The sequence below is a fragment of the Periplaneta americana genome, chromosome 1 (genome assembly GCF_040183065.1).
Source record: "Periplaneta americana isolate PAMFEO1 chromosome 1, P.americana_PAMFEO1_priV1, whole genome shotgun sequence".
NCBI classification, from domain to species: domain Eukaryota; kingdom Metazoa; phylum Arthropoda; class Insecta; order Blattodea; family Blattidae; genus Periplaneta; species Periplaneta americana.
In genome coordinates, this window is record NC_091117.1 from 229,013,444 (window position 1) to 229,035,880 (window position 22,437).

A 22,437-nucleotide genomic window follows, 5' to 3' on the forward strand; every position below is an offset into this window, starting at 1 on the left:
TTACCAGATATGGACGAGATCTTTCGTTTGGCATCTAAATCAGGGCGCTAGCACATCAGAGTTGCGAAATATGCTGCCAGGAAAATCTCGCTCACGCCCAAAATGGCCGCCAGTCATCGCGGGCCCCCACCAAGTTCATGCTCGCATTGTAGTAGTATACCCGATACGACGACACCACATTTATTCCAATCGTGTTATTAGTCACGAATATATGGCATCGAAATGGATCACCCTGCAAACGTTTAGTCACAGTACAGAGAACATACAGTAAAGACACCTAAGCCATTTCGTGGGAACAAATTCTGAGTGCGCATGTCACGAAACCGGGTGTATTATCTGGAACCTCCACCAGACGGATCTCCATCTACGACAGGGCTGGCATAATTTAATATTAACTGAAAACATTCATTACTCATCTTTTAACAATTTTAAAGACATGAGGCAAAGGAATGGCAATATAACCATAATAATAATTACTTCTGTATGCAATCATCATGAAAATATTCACTAATTGACGCTAACGTTCAAATCACTGCTTGAGGCTTATGTTGGTAGAATTGATCCAAGTACAACATAATACATCATGGCGTCCGTTGCGGTCAAGTCCGAACATGAACTTCAACAATGGATATAAGTATTTTGACTTCCCAGCGATATAATATTAATGATAGATAATATACACACAAGATTATTCGTATTACTGACCAATAAAATAAATAAATAAATATTTTACTAATATTTTGATAGTGGTTTGATACTAGCGACATAGTTGGATTCATTGAGAACTAGACCTTACTGAGCTTGAATTTAGTACCAACAACATCAAAGGTGCCGACAAGAGTTGTCCCTACTGATTCTTCTTATACTGTGGTTTAGTCGTTACATCGAAGTTTCCGACCTAGTAACCCACATATCGGTCTGATTTTAAAGACGTCCTCACGTCGAAAGACAAATAGCACCGTAGCACAAATGATATCCGTACGCTGCATATCTACACACAGTTCCTATGCAGACCGGTCCCGGGTAGTAACGTTCGTCGGCTTAATGACTTTAGTGCAAAGCGCCCGGCCCGAGGAGTGGAATGGGACCGGTCTGTGTAGGGAAGCGTGTACGGACCTGTCGGCATACGACCGCTCGTCGCCCAACAGATTTTGTTAGGTACAGGTTGGAATGGGACCGGTCTGCATAGGAACTGTTTTTACGATCACCTCACGACAGGTGCAGAGTACAGCTGTGCTGCAGTGTGGGTGATGAAGTAGGGAGACTAAAGGATAATGCGAAACAAGAGGGGAAAAGGAGGTAAAGAGTACTGGGGAATAAAAAGGGAAAATGGGAACAAAAGTAGAATGAAAGCAACAAAAAAGCAAACAAGGGAACAAAAGGGCATCAGGGTCAAAATGAAAGGGTGGGAACAAAAGAACAGAAAGAGAAAACAGAAACAAAGGAAGAACAAGATGAACAATAAGAGACGAGGAAGAAAAGGATTAGAACAAAAACAGAAAATGGGAACAAAAGTAGAACAAGGGAACAAAGAAAAAATAGGAAGAACAGGAGAAAAAGAGGAACAAAATGGGATCATCATTATTATTATTATTATTATTATTATTATTATTATTATTATTATTATTATTATTATTATACTGAGTCATTCGCCATCCTTAACTCAACCAATCTGAATTCTGTTACAGTATCCACACCTGTGGAATAACGGCTAGCGCGTCTGGCCGCGAAACCAGGTGGCACGGGTTCGATTCCCGGTTGGGGCAAGTTACCTGGTTGAGGTTTTTTCCGGAGTTTTCCCTCAACCCATTAAGAGCAAATGCTGGGTAACTTTCGGTGTTGGACCCCGGACTCATTTCACCAGCATTATCACCTTCATCTCATTCAGACGCTAAATAACCTAGATGTTGATAAAGCGTCGTAAAGAAATTACCTGAATAATCTGAATTCTGTTATAGTAGGTCGGTCGGTCACAGCATAGTACTTGTATTTATACCGTATCTCCTATGCGGTGGCTGAGTGACCTTCAGACTGTCACGCAGGCGGTCCGGGTTCGAGTTCCGGTCAGGATTGTGACACTTGTAGCAGCAAGGTCGCATTTATTAGACATATACATCATTCCGAAGCAGGCTGGCCTAGGAACGAGTGAGATGATACGCAGCGAACCTAGATCAGGGTTAGTATAAAAGGGGGTCATAGTGCCCCTCTCGAAAATCCCATCCTATTCCATATCCTGAAAGTAGTGTGCCTGTCAAACTGGGTCAGGGGATTAAGGCTGCAGCTAATTATGCGTTTCCTTACGCTACGTATGTTACTCAATACTCTTGTTTTAATGTGGGATCCTCGGCATATTCGATTCCACATCACATAGTCTAAAAGTATTATGAAATGATTGTACGGGTACTTGCATCACTAACACCGTAAACAAACATAAAGCTATATCAAAATTTATCAGTATAAACTAAATCATAGGTGCTTAGGCTACTTTTATCAACAGTAATCTCACTAGAGGTTTTGATTTATCTAGAGAAAATCAAAACTCGAGTGGGATTTAATTGACTATTACACGATTAGAAGAAAGTATATAAAGATTAGAAGTAACGAAGTACTCCAATACAATAAAATATTAACTGACTTACGAAAATACAACTGTCTTCAAATGTATTATTGTACCATCTCAACATTACAAATATTACGCTACATGCATGCTAGATGGCAGTAGTGAGCAATGCCTTCTCGTAGAGAAGTTCTCGATCTATTATACACGATGGCAATGTTACTAGTCAAGAAGGTTTTGTTGATTCAGTTTCATTTTTATTAAAATTCAACATCCCACTTCAATTATCCGAATCCCAGTAATCAACGTCACTTGACAGATGATATTCAATAAATCTTAATATTAAACAATCTCTGATACGTGACTATCCATAATATCATATAGCAGAAGCTATAACATAACCTAACTAATATACACAAGTGTTAGAAAAGTTTTAATTAACGACGATAACATAAAAAATAAACATGAATAATTTTAAAAGGAATAATTATTGACTGTACAATTTTCAAATTTGAATGTGGTTGGTGGTTCAATTGATGTTATATTGGACGTGTGCGTAATAGAAGTGGAACTCGTTGATTTAGGCCTACATGGTGTATTCAACTTATTCAGGATTTCCGAATGGTGCTCTTCATTTATTTGTAAATAGGATTTCAGAAGATGCACAGGTATGATCAGTGATTTTTATTGATTCTTGTTCTTGAATGCAATGCGAGTCATATTTGAAACTGCTGTGCATCGACTGGAGTGGTTTGTAATTATATATATATATATATATATATATATATATATATATTTTTTTTTTTTTTTTTTTTTGACGTCCAGACCAGCGCAGTTTCAAATGTTGGCAAACAAAGAAACAAATGCTAGGGACGCGATAAAATTAAACAAATACTAGGGACGCCATAAAATTGTGCGATAAGCAGCCATGATTGGTTGAAATACGTCCTTTCGTACCGTTTTATTGGTCAAAAGTAGTATGACGTAGTAAGAGTGTAACAGTCACTTTAAAACAAACCAAATAAAGTGCACACTTATCTATTTTATATTAAATGTTACACCTAGCCTTGCGTTCAAATTGCCCAGAAAGACGCAGTACCAGAATTTCGTGGGATGCTATGGGTATAAAATTCAATGTTGCATTAAACTCAATAGTTCACTCCGTATTTTACATCATTCTAGCAAAATAGGTAAGTGAACTCCACTGTAAAGTACCAGAAAAAAGTAAAAAAGAGACCTTTTCTCCCCTCTAATTATATGAAGACAGCATAGTCTGTGTATTTCAATAGCATTATAACATGTGGAATTTTACTCTGGAGAAGCAGTACTCACGTAAACAAAGTGTTTAAAATGCAAAATAAACCTACAATAATTATCATAAGAAATTCTCGTGTTTAAGAACAATGCTGTCCGTTCTTTAAGAAAGAAAGAAATAATATAATGACTGTCACATACTTTAATCATTGTTAATTTTTAAACAAAATGTTTATAAAGAATTAATTTCACAACTATAACACTGGATACAAAATATGTTTCATAAACCTCATTTTAGATTAACAGACTAGAGATAATGTTGAAACAATGGGTTTAAGAGTGGCTAATAAAATTCTCCTTTATTTACATTATCTGAATAAAATTTGAAAGACTATCTCTGGTTCATTCACTCATTTATTTTATTCCATAGATCTTACATGAGCAATGAAGCTTTAAGATGTGGAACAAGTCAAAATGTTACAAAATTACAATTACAATTTTTACAAATTTTTACAATATTTTACAATTTTTACAGTTTTACAATTTAGTAATTTTCTACAATGATGAGGTGAGGTCCGAGGATTCGCCAAAAGATTACCCGGCATTTGCATTTTGGTTGGGGAAAACCTAGGAAAAACCCAACTAGGTAATCAAATCAAAGGGGTTGATGCCGAGGACTCGCCATAGACCATCCGGCTTCAGTCCCACGGCTGGGGAAACCCTTCACAGGTGAGTCTTTCTACAATATTAATTAATATTTTAATACCGATTGTGAAAATTTGTAAATTTTAATAATTATTATTCCTTTGCATTTTTGACTAGGTGTAACACACTTTGTGTTCAATTACTGTAATTAGAATAAATAAATAAATAAATAAAAGTAAGAAATAAATCAATAAACGAATAAGTAATTAAATCACAGAATTCTGTGCAGCATGAAATTACGTAATATCATTCGAATCCAGTGCCCCGATATCAAAAATATTACTTTCGCGTAGGCTATTACATGAAAGTCTGTACAATAATTATGTATTTTACTTTAGTAAAAAATTGAGTTACCAAAATAATAAAAAGGTATTAATTAAATATGAAACCGATACAGATAAAATTTTCTTAACAAAAATATAGTGCCTGAAAAGAAATAGTCGTGATAGAATAATTTTATTTTTGATTTTTATTTCATTATTTTACGACGCTGTATCAACATCTAGGTTATTTAGCATCTGAATGATACGAAGGTGATAATGCCGGTGAAATGAGTCCGGGGTCCAGCACCGAAAGTTACCCAGCATTTGCTCGTATTGGGTTGAGGGAAAACCCCGGAAAAAACCTCAACCAGGTAACTTGCCCCGATCGGGATTCGAACCCGGGCCACCTGGTTTCGCGGCCAGACGCGCTGACCGTTACTCCATGTGGACGATAGAATAAATAATGTAGTTTAAATTACTCGTACTTTCATTAGAATTAAACTATTACCTAAAATATTAAATCCTACTAAAGAAAAAAGGTACTCCATATAAAGCAAAATTAGAAATACATAAAGTATTATAAGTTAAAGACATCTGAAAAGATAAATCCTCTATAAAACGAATATCTATTGATAGATCAGCATTTATGGTAAGTGCTGAATGCAGTGATTTCAATTGTGCAACAGGCTCGAATCGCGTTTTGCCACATCCTGCTGCTGTGTTTGGTTGTATTTAAAGACAGGTTCGTCCCACGACTGGGTCGCTACCCTTCCACGTCACTTCTCAATTTGTTTGTAGTAACGCTCGCATCTCTCTCCCCATCTCAACGCTGCTAACCTTGAAAATTATTTATTTTCACTCAGTGTTTTGCTTCGTGCTAACGTGTCCGCGTGAACACTACATAGTACATCAGTGTTCTCAATAAATGGAAGTTCGGAGAAATAGTGAGCCAACATGTTATGACTATTCCAGATAATGGTTTACCTAGGAAATTGTTAAATTACAAACTACAAGAAACAAAACATTTAGGATTGGCTTACCGTATCGCCGATGAGCACTGGAGCTGCACCTGTAAGAGAAAGAAGGCGTTTTCAAAAATATGTTTGACAGATTAACTATTACTTATTCAGGGACATCATTTTATTTTTACTAACATGTTTAATATTAACCTGGCTCTACCTTTCGATCAACACCGTTTGCTACTTCCTTCCACGACTGGAGTTCGATGATACTGGCGTAATATACAAACAAATCACTTTACTAGGTATAGGAAGGAAGAAAAGTAGTTCATCCATTTACGTAAACTACGAAATATCGCGATTTTGAGTTTGGTCATTTTCACTAGGTTTTTGTTTAATCAAAATACAGTACTGTATTAACAATGAGTGTTTTTACTCACGAACTGAGCTGTCCATGTGGACGTATTCATTATGCAGTGTATATTATACTGTCTACAGCACATTAGCGTACAATATAGAGAATGAAGTTAAATTTAAAAATAATCATAATATGGATATTTAAACACATTTTTGAAAATGGTGGTCGTTCATTTCGATACAGGCTTCAGTTCTAATGTGCATATTATCGCACTATAGACTATTGTACCGAATCCCAATTATCAGTTTCGTCCTTCATACTAGTAACTCACGTTGAAATAATTCTGTACCTACTCTATAAAAGAGTACCTTACATACTGTAAATTCAATCTTCACTTCTGCCCGATCCGAAAAGATAAAATTACTCAGACATACTATCTATTGTCTGTGCTAGTGGTTATGTCGTAGGGTCGTAGAAAGGGAGGAAATCATGTGACAGTTAATTACTTAACGAGGCCCTTTTATTTACTTTAAACAGTTGTATAATATTACGTAGACGTCCAATTCCTAACAGAAATTAATGTTCTCAGAAAAGAGCTAAGACAGCCCAGCCACTAGCTGGCGAATAAAAGCTGGTGGAGGAAACCGGGATACGACGTAGGCAAATGGACGACAGTACCTGTGTGAAAATGATTCAATACTGAAAGCTCTTTCGTCACTGGAAAACGCGAACATATTTTTGAAACGTATTGTTTACTATGACCGCAAGGCTACTATGTCTGTATATGCGGTCTTGGATCTGTGTGGAGGACGGTTGAACTTCATTAGTAGAAAGGGTGGAAGTGAAATACATTCAAAAACTCAGGTACAATAAAAATTGAAGTAAAAATAAAATGATGTCCCTGTATAACTAACTCTTCAATCGGAAGATTCTTAAATTTACTCGAATTTCATTGCAATATTAACGTACCCTCGCAGCAAGCGTCAATATGCTTACAGATCACTTTGGTAGTTTGTTGTTTGCATAATTATTTATGTCATTTTACTGTTATCTACTGAAGCTTATTTCTTCAAAATATTTATTCTTATCGTTTATACTTGATTTATACATAAACAGCAATACTGTATCTTGAGACAAGCGAGATTTTTTTATCATAGTAAAGGTATTGGGTGATATCAACGAATAAATTTATTCAACGTAAAATAATCATTACATTTAATTATAGATCTATATATATATATATTACACAATGAAGCAGCCTTGTCTCCTTTATTTTACTAGTCAGTTTGTTGGAAGTCGTGATAAAACATGTTACAATACTCTGCGTGTGGAAAGGCATAACACCAACGCATAATAGGAAGAAAGTAAGAGCTGTGCTCAACATCCAAAAGAATAGATATGACAAAATATTCGGCTTCAACAAGAAAGTATGTCCAAAACAGAACAGAGTCGTGCAGACAGTATATGAATTGTATGCAAATCAAGCCGCACCGATTCTATACAACACTCTCCGCAGCAAAACAACGGGTATCGAACACAGTCCCCATACCACAAAACCACTGGATCCCGTTGAATGCGGCTCTCCTGTCGCTGGTAGGTCGTCCTCCTTCCTTGAAATATATTGTACACAAAGTGGTCGGCCCGATAGCCAAATGGTACAGTTATCGGCATAAATTAAATCTCAATATGAATCACGATAATACAATATCCTAACGTTGTGGTATACAAGAACATCATCGTAATCAAGATTTAGATTAAACTATTAATTTGAAAAAAAAATTCGTTCCGGCACCGTGGATCGTGTCCCGGTATGGCTCAGATGGAAAGAGCGCTCAGCGCGCACAACTGAGAGGTCCCGGATTCGATTCCCGGTGCCGGAACGAATTTTTATCAAATTAATAGTTATTTACAGTATGGCTACTTATAGTCATTGATTATTCAATGAGGATGGCGAGACCTTATATAAGAATATATAATATGTATATATCAATGTTAACAATAACTCAAACTGTTGCTGAAAATGGCCATAAAGTCATTTAAATATGCGCTCCTGCATACGTGGCTCGAATGTCTTAAATGCAGGCAGTAGGCTATTCATAGTACAATACAATGAGACGAGTTCGGTCGGCACCGTGGATCGTGTCCCGGTATGGCACAGATGGAAAGAGCGTTCAGCGCGCACAACTGAGAGGTCTCGGGTTCGATTCCCGGTGTCGGAACAAATTTTTCTCAAATTAATAGATATTTACAGTATGGCTACTTATAGTCATTGATTATTCAATGAGGATGGCGAGACCTCATGTAAGAAAATACATGTATATATATAGATTTAACTTGTAAATATTATTAAAACAGATTTAAACAGTTTTATAGGCCAGAACAATAAGATATAACTGCCATCTATAATAACGTACGTGATTAACGTTATTACTATGAATTCTACTCTGTAATGAAGGACGGCAATGCGGGCAAATATTTTGAAAGTTCCAGTTAAATAAAATCGTCATAAATTCAATAATAATTACAGAGTCTAGTTACCATTAATGTTTCTTTAAATTAGACCCATAAACTTTTTTGTATTTTTTACAACATGAGTTTAATTATTAGGCTACAAAAAGTTAATCATGGAATATTAAATAAAATAAAATATAATACAGGAAGTGTTACAAATATGGACTACTATTTTTTTTTTTTTTTGGAACCTGCATGTTTGAATAGTGAACGTAAAGTATCGTCCTCTTTATTGCTGAATGTCCCTGTGAATGATACGCCGGGCACTCGTAAGATGTTACAAAATGTTTGAAAAAATAATTTCCTCAAAATCTAACGTAGCTTATTTCCTTCATATAAATGTGAAGTCAAAGTGGCCTCTACTAAGAAAAGCACAAAGTACAATAAACTGAAGATGGTTTATTATATTTCACGACGGAAAGAAAAATGTTACATATTTTATTGTATTGATTGCCTTCTATGAACGTAAAACACGAGTTGGAGCCACGAGATTCACTTACACAGAGATTACAAACATGTTCAACACAGATCTCGTGTAGTTCGAACTTTTTTCACTAGGAGTAGTGCTCGCAATAGCTACTTTTGTTAAAAGCGTCGAGATCTTCCAAAACGGCCCTAAGTTATAATCGTTGTGATAAGAATAGTATGGACATAATATAAAAAACTGAAGCGGAAAATCCAATAGTCACAACTTCATTCAATGGCGGTTTTATTCACTGAGCAAGATGTATGGGAAATGTATGTCAAGAAAACAGCACTGTTTATTTCACAAATTACAAAATTTCGAACTTCATTTTTCATACCAAGGGCAAATACTGAATCTCACAAGAATTTCATATCCAGGGCAAATACTGAATCTCACAAGAATTTCATATCCAGGGCAAATACTGAATCTCACAAGAATTTCATATCCAGGGCAAATACTGAATCTCACAAGAATTGCATATCAAGGGCAAATACTGAATCTCAAGAATATTCCCCAGTTTTCCAAATGTTATAATTATACAATAACTTACATCCTCATCCAAAAGTTGACATTTTCAATATGAATTTTTTTAAATACAGAATTATTTGTTATCATATTTTACAGAATATTGTTGTTGGTTAATTTCAAGCTACTTTCACACCTTATTTTCAATTTCTCTTTTTTCTCTCTCTCTCTCTCTTTTCTATTTTTTTTTTATTTTATTGGTTTATTTTACGACGCTGTATCAACATCTGGGTTATTTAGCGTCTGAATGATATGAAGGTGATAATGCCGGTGAAATGAGTCCAGGGTACAGCACCGAAAGTTACCCAGCATTTGCTCGTATTGGGTTGAGGGAAAACCCCAGAAAAAAACCTCAACCAGGTAACTTGCCCCGACCGGGATTCGAACCCGGACCACCTGGTTTCGCAGCCAGACGCGCTGACCGTTACTCCACAGGTGTAGACTCTTTTCTATTTTGTTTCAGTTTTTAATAATTATATGTTTTCTTTTCCTTGTTTATGTTTCATACATTACATTGTCAATTCTGAACACTGTAATTGGGCTTTGCCTGTTATGTTCAATAAGAAATAAATAAATAGACATCTAAACTATGAGCCAGAATTATTAATATTATATTGGTGTCCGCCCTCAGCACATCTGGGCATTAAAACTTTCCTTTTCTCTGTCTGCATGTATACATTGTCCCATCCCAACCCTCTGTTCAAAGGGCATGCTCTGAATAGATCAAAGAAAGTTCTACATGACGGTTCCTTGATTTGGAAACGGTAACCAAAAATAAAAGGATCATTAGTCAGCACAAATGAGCAGCATTTGAAACAGTGACGGTTAGTTTTGTTCCAATTAAAGCTACGAGTACATTGTATCTATATTCGCATTAAAAATAAAGATAACTCCGCATTTTCATTACTGCGGACTGCCACGAAAGCATCAAACTAAACTAATTAAAACCAGTGTACATTATATTTATTGTCTTATCGTTATATATCAAAATTATGATCAATTTCAGTAGGCCTACATTATTTCGTAACATAGCAATATATAAGCTCTCACTTTGAAGTAATACCGGTGGTAATAATAATAATAATAATAATAATAATAATAATAATAATAATAATAATAATAATAATATGGTTATAGTTATTGAGGCTTCATAAAATCACTTCCATCTCAGATTTAATTCCAAATACAGCATTAATGAACTTCTCACCCAAATTAATGCAAACACGCTTCTTTTAAAGTAACATTTTTTGTGATGAAGTTTCTGAATTTTGTAACCAGATGTAAATTTAATTTTTACAGTAATTTAGACGTACTCACAGATTCCAATCTCAGAACATCGCCGCTCGATACCGGGACGCTTAGTTAAGCTTGGCTACACCAAACAAGCATAAAACAGATTGCCGAAGTGTTTACACAGCTTGTAGGTATGTTGAGTGTTTTAAAATTCTGATCATTATAATGTTCAAGCAAATCTAGCTTTCAGGTATACCTGTGAAGCTGATTTGAATAATTTCAAGAGAAAAATTGTTCTGGAGCCGTGTATCAAATCCAGAACCTTTGGCTAAGCGCACATTTTGGCGAAGGAAGTTTTACCCTAGGTAAATTTCTGATGGAGTTAGGTTGATCCAAAATTATATATATATATATATATATATATATATATATATATATATATTTTTTTTTTTTTTTTTTTTTTTTTTTTTGGGCCCCCAATTTCGATTTTCAAGTTTGAATTAAATAAATCGCTTACTTTACTCCCAAGAATCATGTCACCAAAGTTTGAAAGACAATACAGAAAAAAGTGAATTTTTATCCTAAGAGCATTGGGGAGAGCATGTTGATTTTGAGGAGAGCATGTTGATAATGTTACGGGTAAAGCATGGAGGGCACTTCACTTTATTATGAGAATCTTGAGAAAGGCTAGCCCCAAATCGAGGGAAATAGCATATATAACATTAGTGCGACTGTTAATGGAATACGGAACTACATGTTGGGATTCCTATAGAATATATCAGATAAATTCCTCACACAGAATTCAGTATAGGACAGCTAAATTTGTTAAAGGTAAAAGAGAAGACGGAAATGATACGATAATAGAACTTAAATGGGAAATATTGGAAAACAGACGTAGAAAAACTAGAATAACATCATTGCATAGAGCACATCTAGGTCAGAAAGCATGGGTAGACATAACGGCTTGGTTAGAAAAGCCAACGTACTATGGTAGGAACGATCATGATTTTAAAATCAAATGTAGGAAACAGAAAACGGATGTAGGTAAATTCTCATTTTTAAATACAACTATAAGTGATTGGAATGACCTACCTGCAGCGGTCTTTGAGGGCTGTCCTTCCTTAAGGAGATTCAAGAATAACTTAAAAAGTTGTGTATAAAGTGTAAATTAAAATTAAGGTGACATATTTATTTTTTAAGGTGACATGTATTTATTTAGCCTGACGAGTTACTCCCTTGGTTTGAATTGTAAATTATTTAAAAATAGCTTGTAAGAGGGTCTTAGACTAGAAATGTTTAGTTTAAATGTAGTTCTGTTTATAAGTATGCATAAGAGTGTAATTGTTTGTCTTATTTGAACTGTTGTATCAGTGAAGCGTGGTGAGTCAGTGAAGTTATGGTTTTACATTGCAGCAAATAGTTTCGATCAGTGATAATTTATAGTGTCAATGAAACGTGTTCTATAGTGTCAGTGAAATGCGTTTTAAAGTGTCAGTGAAATGTGTCACAGTGCCAGTACAGTGAGTGAGATGAGAGTAAAGTGAAAGTTTATTATCAGTATCAATGTGAAACTTGTGTAGGGCCTATACATAATTATGTATATTGAAATGTAAATTTAGGGTTACTTGTAATTATTGTGTATTCTAACTGTATTGTGTATATTATTGTATTGTGTATCTAATTGTATTGTGTATTGTAATTTTATTGTGTATTAATTATAGTGTTGTGGAATTTAATCGATTAATCTAACCGATTAATCGATCAATTTCTGTTGTAAGATTAATCGATCAAAAATATTTAATCGAATAATCGAGTCGATTAAAATTAATCGGTTGTATTTGATATTGATTATTATTTTGTTAATGCAAACTCAGACTAAAATCTCCGACAACACTCGTCTCTCAGAAATTGCTTACTTCAAAGCACAATAGTACCGTTACAGCAAATCTTTGCACAAATACTTCAGAAAGAAATGTAGATATGAGAACAGTGACCTGTCTACCCCTATTGAAAGTGGAAACACAATGTGAAAGCCTTATTAAGTTTTATGGTTTTCCAAGAAAGCTTTGATAAAGCGTCGTAAAATAACTTACTAAAATAAAAAAAAGAACTTCCACCTTGTTGTCAGCTCGTCTTCCTAGCACACGAAATATATACTTTTCTGGGATTCGCCCTCTTCATCCCTTAGCCATGGCTACACTGTGTGCAAGTGAGAGAGTGTCTATCTTATTCTCTTTCTAAAATTTTGTAGCCCGATTAGTGATTACAGTAGGGACCAGTCTGCTGTTTTGTTGCAGTTTCTTTGCTGAGTTTGTAGATTAACCTTGTGTGTTCAGTTTGCTAAAGAAAAAAATCAGATTTCTGTAGTCTGTGAAAAGTGAAAACTCCATTACAACATATGAGAATTTGAGAGGTAAACTCTGTGAAACGTTTGGATTTAAATTGAACAATCGTGGAGAAGTGCTTGACAGATAAAAAGTTTTTTCATATTTAGTGATGCAGGAAACATTATTACTAAACGTAGAGCGGCTCTTGATTCGGAGCATGTGAATGCACTCATTTTTAAAATCATGGATGAAGCAGTATTAACTAGGTAAGTCTTCATACTTACTTACTTATTTACTTACTGGCTTTTAAGGAACCTGGAGGTTCATTGCCGCCCTCACATAAGCCCGCCATTGGTCCCTATCCTGAGCAAGATTAATCCAGTCTCTACCATCATATCCCACCTCCCTCAAATCCATTTTAATATTATCTTCCCACCTACATCTCAGCCTCCCTAAAGGTATTTTTCCCTCTGGCCTCCCAACTAACACTCTATATGCATTTCTGGATTCGCCCATACGTGCTACATGTCCTGCCCATCTCAAACGTCTGGATTTTATGTTCCTAATTATGTCAGGTGAAGAATACAATGCGTGCAGCTCCGTGTTGTGTAACTTTCTCCATTCTCCTGTAACTTCATCCCTCTTAGCCCCAAATATTTTCCTAAGAACCTATTCTCAAACACCCTTAATCTCTGTTCCTCTCTCAAAGTGAGAGTCTAAGTTTCACAACCATACAGAACAACCGGTAATATAACTGTCTTATAAATTCAAACTTTCAGACTTTTTGACAGAAGACTAGATGACAAAAGCTTTTCAACCGAATAATAACACTTCATATTTTTTGTTATTTATGTTTGTCTCAAAAATTCCCGGAGAAATTGACACAATAAATTATAAATCTCATAATAAATACTCTATGTTAGTAAATAACTAAAATAGTTGTTTTGTAATATAATGATACAATATATACAGATGTACAACATTTAATACTTATGCTTATCACCGAACACAAGTTAAATTTAACAATAATTGTGTATTACAGTATATTAAAACATTTTTTAAATCGATCAAAACTCGATTAAATTCAAATACTTAATCGATTAAATATTTTGATCAATCGACAGCACTAATTACTTATATTGTGTGTATCACTGGCACCAGGTGCTTGCTCACTTGCAGTGTAAATAAATACATAGGCCTATATACAAGAGTCGATGTATACCTAAATTTTCAATATCGATATTCATCAATATTTTACCAGAAGTTGCAATCTAATACTTATTCACAATAATTCCTCGACTAAATAGTCTAGATATGGTAAACTTATACAAACAATAGTTTGCCAACAGAAATGAAAAATACAGAAAGTACAAAACATTTCTCAATATCTCTTCAAAACTCTCTTTTCTCACTTCTATCTCTTCTTTAATGTAAGTTCCTTAATTTCTCCAGACTATTTAAAAGTGTTTTAAGTGTAACAGTAACAATATTATTGTATTGTTGCTCTTGTAATTTTCTTTAACAAATTTATATTTTCAGTTTGTTCTATTTTTAATGTTGTTGTTTAGTCAACTGTCCGAAGAAAGGTTTGAACCTAATAAGTGACACCAACAAGGCATCAGTCATAAGGCAACTAAGCCAGGAGTATGTGGGGTAGGGTGGCCAGTTCCTTTTCCCCTTCATTGCATACATCACCAATTAGCTACATATTACACTAGTCAGACTTCTGATGTATACAAACAATATTATTGTTCTTCCTCTGACACATATCGTCAAGTGAGATGTACTGCCTGATAATAGATGTACACAGTGCTTTTTTTCTGGAAAAAAGTTTACCGGAACTCTATCACTCGATCACATTATACAACAAAAACGTAGGCTTCAAAATATTAGGCCTACATACCTTATATTACAATAAGTTCCAAACGGAGCTCATCGATTTTAAGCATAACAGAAATTTTGTGTGTTTGAGCTATAGTTTCAGGATCAATAACGGAAGATGGCAGCACTCGACTGCATGAGTTACTTTTGCAGCAATGATAATAATGAGAAAATGTAAATTCTTGGACTCGGCAGTGGCGGCAATTTTAATTTTCAATTTCGCTTATAAAATATATCTCGTTGGAATTTGTAATGGCAAAAAGTTTACTGGAACGCGTTCCGGCTGAAAAAAACGCTGGCTGTACATATCAGCCAGAACTCCAGTCAGAGGTTTATATTTAATGTACAGTCGTCGTCGTCTTCCTAACAAGTATTAGGCCGAGTGGCCTGTTACGGTCTCAAACTAGAATTTTCAGTCCATCTCTTCTTTGGACGACCTAGAGATCTTTTGTCATGCGGATGGTAATGAAACAGTGCTTTTGGAATTCTGCATCGATCCATTCTTTCGAGATGACCCTTCCACTGAAGTTGATATTTGCTGATGAACTGCATAATGGGTGCTATTTGAAGTTCTTGCATTATGTCCTCATTTTTTTTATGATCCCAGCGAGTATATCCAGCTGTTGCTCTCATGAGCCTCATCTCACTTGCTGTTATTCTACTGACATCTTATGTACGGTATGAGTATGTAATATAAACCTATGTCATTACTGATACAGTACCTGTTAAATAGTTTTCACTTCTCTCATACTTAGACCTACCTTTTTTCTTATTTCAATTTCCTACATAATATAAATAAGGTTCAGTGTAACTGTAACCAAATTAATATAAACTGCATTGTAATCATTTTCTATACTCATTTATATTGTCTATTTCATTTCAAAATTTTTCTAATTTCTCTTAATTTAATTGCAAGTTTACTTATTTTCTTTCATCTTAACTATTATGTACTGTCCCTTAGGATGAGCAATATTGTACTCCGTGGGGCTTTGAGTGCAACACTGCAGTAAATATGAAAATGAGATACTGACGTATAGCAATTCTGTGGAGAATTTTTCACCTGATACTAGCATATTATGGTCATATCTAGATTCTAAATAGCCTACCTAACAAGGGCATGGGCACTTGCATACTTGTCGGTACGGTATATGAAGCATAAAATGTGGTACTGGTATCTGAAATATATAGGCTATTTACCACAAAATTGGCTTAGCACTTATCCCTGTTATGGTCTGGTAAGGTTCAGATATCGCTAATTATGTTTAATAAAGGTATCTTCTCTCTCACAATACTTGGGCTTCCACAAAAATAGTGACAAAATTATAAAACTTGCGCAAGCCTAACAAAACCTTATGAAAGGAAAGGTAATCGATCTAATAATCAACTAGATCATAAGGGGATGTGAGTTATTCAATCCATACATGACCTCAACAGAGGTATCTGTCAATGACATAACTATAACAGATATGTTTTCTGACTTCAAAGAAAGCATACACTTTTCCTGCTTCAATGATTTATATTACTGTTCAGTAAAAAACTAAACATAAATAATCCTTTGTGTAACTGGGACATGAAGAATGTAAACTTTGTGAACATTCCGAAAAAGTCTGCATGATTATAATTGTCAAGACTGCAAAAAAAATAGGACATTCATATCAAGAAGGCTTAATCTGCTTGATCACATTAGGTACAAGAAATATACAGCGAAACAGTTACAGATGAAGTTGTATAACCATGTTGCTACGAACTGAACATTTAAATCAGTGATATTTTCTCAGCCCCTGTGCGAACATAATGAAAGTGCTGCCCCTGTAGGTACAAAAACAGGAGGCTACAACTTAAGTGGCATGAGGCAATTAGAGGTACAAACAGGGACACCATTTTAGTTTTAGCTTGTGGGGCAAGATTTTTAGGGTAGACCTTATACAGTATTTCATGTCGCGTACTTTCTCCTTATATCCTCTCGAACTATTCTCCATAGCGTAAACAGAGGTAATCTTGACCATTAGAAAAAATTTAAATCTTTGATATCAGATGCACTAAACAAATTTCAAAGTTCATTATTTTTTCTCAATTTCTTCAGTCTTTTTTATTATTTCAAGTCACAAATATGGCTAATATCTTGTTTATTACTGGTATTTGTTTTATGGTCAAGTTCACCCCACTTTATAGCACATTTCCAGTTTCCACACATAGGCCTAGTTTTAACTTCTTATCCTACATAACAGTATGATACTAAATCTGCAAGCACTTGCTGTTAATACGATTTCATGCGAATAACTAACACACACAGATTCACTGATAAAGAAATTTTAACTTCAATTGGCAAAAAAATTGTACTGCTTCTTTTATTTACAATAGGCAACAACACTAATGCAGCAAAAGGGAACGCCTTCATTTCATTTGAGCAAGTCATGAACTAACTTGTCTTTTATTTCTCAAGCGTTTGTACAAGTGGAATATTTTTACATTATAATTGCAGTTCTCACATGTTTTCTTCAGTAACTACAGTAGTACCTTAGCCATGCAAGGGCGCTTCAATCACTAAATCCGGTTTTTCCTGACTGTATTTATGAAACCTTAAATTTTATCAAATATAATTTGCATAGCTTTCCTACAAATTCAGACACACACCAGTACAATACAAGAAATAAAGATAATATTTTTATTGAAAGTTTTAACACAACTCTATATAAAAACAGTTTCATTCATGCTGGTCTTCTTATGTACAATAGCCTACCAAATTATCTTAAAGAAATATCTGCACATCAGAAATTTAAGAAAGCTCTTTATAAAATTTTAATCAATAACTGCTTTTACAGTATGAATGAATTTATTGAAAATTGTCATAACTGAATAGAAAAAGAACGCATTACTTCAAAAAACTTTACTTCCTCTTTTCCAGATCCTGACTTCGACAAGGATGTCTTCTCATGAACGACGCGATGGTTGAAATTGACTCCTGACTTCAAGAAATACTGCAAACGGGACTCATAGCCGAAATCGACCGACCTGTGGTTTTCTTCAATCAAGTTCCAAGCTTTTTATATTTGTATTTGTGTTGCATTTAATTATACTTATTACTTTTATGTATATTATATAATTAATTATTAGTTTGTAAATATGACATGTCCCATATCATGTATATGATCAGTGGATGTAATAAATGATTATGAATATGATTATGATTAATATCAGTTATTCTGACAACATATGTGTCCATTTAAATGAAACCATGCTTCATCAGAAAAAAAATAATTTCGGATCAATTTCTCCTGAATTCACCTTCTCCAACATCCAGTTACAAAAGTGCACTCTCCTGTCTGACTTAATGCTTGGAATGTTATACGGCTTCAGCCGGCCAGCCGCTGTTAATGGCTCTGTATAGTCAATCATTAATATTTTCTGAAGTGAAACTCAGGGGCAAGGGACAATTGCACTATTCCGCCCCTTTTGGATATAAAGAAGGAGGATACTGCAAGAACCTTCTACAAGTTTCTCCTTACCGAACATGATGCCAAGAAAATTATTTTCTGTGTAGAGAACTGCATAGCACAAAACAAGAACTGGACTTTTATCACATTTCCAGTTTATGTTGTAATTGTCCTAAAGTATCTGCAGGTATAATTGATACTTTTTCTTGCGGAGAGATCATTTATCTATACATAAAATTATTAGGATTCATTCTGAAAGCTCTCGTATACATGATATGGTTCGAGTGCAAACTCAAAAAGGATCAATAATATTATTGTACAACGAAGATTTTGATGGTTCCCAGTTTTTTTACGCAAAAATTGCAAAATCTGGCACACCATCTCCAAAACTAGTTCAAGAAACAAAGATTATTCCAGTCTCAATGCATGACAACTTAATTTCAAAATTACTTGAAGCTGATAATGCCATAATGTTAAGAAATATATCAGTTCTGGAAAGAAGAACCAGTTTCTGAAAATAATGAAGATCATTAATGACTGTACTGACATCAAATTCTTGTTTGTGTAATGAATAATGGGAATAATGCACTATATTGTGCGAGTAATTTAAAACATTAAATAAAACATGCTTATTGATTGCAGTGGCACTCAACTCTTGGTTATATAATGGGAGTTCAGCAGTATATATATATATATATATATATATATATAAACTTTTTTTTTTCTTTAATGAAAAAGATAATAAATGATGCCTGCACTAACAAACAATTCTTGGTTGTTAGCAAGTAATGCAGTATATTCTTAACATTTTTATAAAAATTAAATAAAACAAAACCTGTTTTTTAAGAGAAAATCGTTATGTTAATCACTGCATTAACATAAATCTTTTGGTTCTGTAATATGCGTAATGTAGTATATTGTGTAAATTACCAAAGTTTAAAAGATTAGTTTAGATTAGATCTTTATTAGCCGATAGAATTACAAGCATTCATGACGTCGTCAGTACACAAGGAAAAAAACCTGTTTCTTCCTTTTTAACATTAAAGAAGATTGCAAGTCACTACACTGACATAAAAATTCTTGGCTCTTAGGAAGAGCCTACAGTGATGCAGTCCATATGTTTTGTAGGTGTAATGTTTAAATAAAACAGGTTTTCTTTAATTAAAGGTCACTGCACTGACATAAATTTCCAGTTTGTTATGAAGTAATGCAGCATGTAAAATACAGTAAATTGTGTAGGTTATAAAAAGAAAATAAAACATATTTCTTTTAATAATTAAAGACAATGATTAGTCACTGCACTGACAAAAAATTCTTGACTTTCCTACAGCATGCAATACTGAAACTTCCAACTTGCATTTTTCTAAGTTCTATGACGCAGAAATCTGTGACAGATTAGCTTAGGCTTTTAGGCTCTTCATATGCCTTGCATATACGAATCTGTGACGGGTTAGGTTAGTTTAGGTTTTTGATATGCCGGGTCTAGTATACATTCTGATTCCAGAAGTTGGAACTATTTTCTTATGTGATGTCTGTGATGATAATGTATGTTATGTTATGTCATTAGTTATTCATTGATCTGCTATTGGATAGAAATCTACTGGTTTAGAAGGCATAGGATTTCGATGTTGATATAATTAATTTTCTGTGTGTTGGCCTGAGTGGACTATAGAATTTGATTTGATTGCTGTGTTGTTTGTTACGACAACGGCGGTGAGTAACGAAACTCCTAACATCTGATTCACACTTCATTATGGCTTAGATGGTTTAAATGAGGGGTAGCTAAGTGACATGACAAGGTTAGTGGGTTAGTTGAGGGAATAGCTAAGTGGCATGAGGTCGAGGGATATGAAAAGGCCCCAATGATTTAAGTAGGCTACGTTTCTCTCTTGTGTTTTGGGGAGATATCGAAGTTGCATCTTATTTTCCTCATATAAATATATTATTATATTTTGCTGAAATTTATGTCTCATGAATATCGGGCTAACCTCTGACTAAGTGTTGAATCATTGGTCAATGTTACTTATGTCCCGCCCACTATAGAGACATAGGCCAATTTTACACATATTTAGTATAACTTGTTGCTTCTTTGACAGGTTAGGTTTGGTTAGTTTAGGTTTTTGTTATAGCATACCTTGCATATACGATTATAGCGCAACATTGGCAGTGATAAAAGTGAAATATTCGTTCAGTGGGCGTTGGATACTCTACATTCACCGAATCATTTTATGATGAAATGAAACAGAGATGACATAACATTTCATCCTGTATTTAGAGTGAATTTCTATTTTGAGGTTATTTCCCTTGGTTTAAGTACGATTTTTATACAGTGTCTCCTACACCAGGGTTTAAGTTTTGTTTTACTGTTTATCCATTCATGGTTTGTACACTCATGCTGGTGGGATCTGGTTTACTTTACGATACCACAATTTATAAAACCCCAGTTTCAAAGGCGGCTCCCCTAGTGTCTTTTGTTGGTGATATCACTATCTTGTGATATCATGTGACGTCATCATTTCTGTATAATTGCAGTTTCATACGCCGGTATCGCCGGTATCGTAATGTAGCCTACCATTCCCCATATGCCTTGCATATACAAATCTGTGACATTATGTTTGGTTAGTTTAGGCTTTTGGTATGCCTTGCATATACTGAGAGGGTAATTTGCTAGGAGACGTCGTTGCATATAAACCACGGTTAAACGAAGTATTTTCTCTGTACCGCCGTACAGATGCTTTGCTCGTTTCACCTTATTATGAATGTGTCGGGGAAAGTGTCTTATTTTAGGCTATACTTCAGAACTTGTTCAATATTTAATAAGACGTTTAGGATTAGTGTAAAACTGGCCTATGTGCAACGACGTCTCCTAGCAAATTACCGAATTCTTTACATTACAAACTACTTTCCCTCTGAAAATTAGATCTTTCCCCCCCCCCCACTTTTTTCGTCAACAAAACTCTGCAGTGTCGCGTGCTATACAAAACCCAAATTCTTGATTGTTAAGAAGGAATTCAGTATATTTTGTAGGTTATAAAAATTAAATAGAACCTTTTTTTTTTTTTTAATTATACACGATGATTAGTAACTGCTCATACATAAAATTCCTGATTGTTAGAAAGTAATGCAGCATATTGTGTAGGTTATAAAAATTAAATAGAACCTGTTTTTTTTAATTAAAGACGACGATTAGTCTCTACACTGACATAAAATTGTTGCTTGTTAATGTAGTATACTTTATTTTGGTTATAAAAATTGAAAAAAAAAACTGTTTTTTTTTTAATAATTAAAAACAATGATTAGTCACTGCAATGAGTAATGCAGTAGGTTTATATTTTGTATGTGGTAAAATAATAAAAACAACTGTAGGATTCCTACGCCATAATAATTATTAAGTTTAGTGATAGCGTTCCTATCCACTATTTCTCCACTTTTTCCTGTGCGACTTCTATCCAGCAATGCTTTACACTACCCTTCACTCTCCGGAAGTTAGCTTGGGTTGGGTTGGGTTAGGTTAGGTTAGGTTAGGTTAGGTTACGTCACATAATTATGTTAAACAACGTCATGTCACGAACACAATGCGCTATGTGAATGACTATGTGACACGGGTACACGTCAACAACTATGGTATCGATAAAATACTGTACCGATAAATAATTACCTTAAACTAATTCGGAATTTAATTTATTTTGTGTTTTTTACCACTCCTCCACACCCCCATTTGTACCCATTGAGCTCCATTTGGGTGAATGTTACTTATGTCCCGCACACTATAGGAGACATAGGCCAGTTTTACACTAATCCTAATCATCTTGACGGGATAATAAAAGCCTAACCTAACCTAACCCAAGTGCGTCGGTGTCTATTCCAAAATCGGCGGAAGTCGCTCAACGCTCGTTTAACCAATATTCGTTCAGTGGGCGGTGGATACTCTACAGTGACCTTTACAACATTTGAAAGAATATAA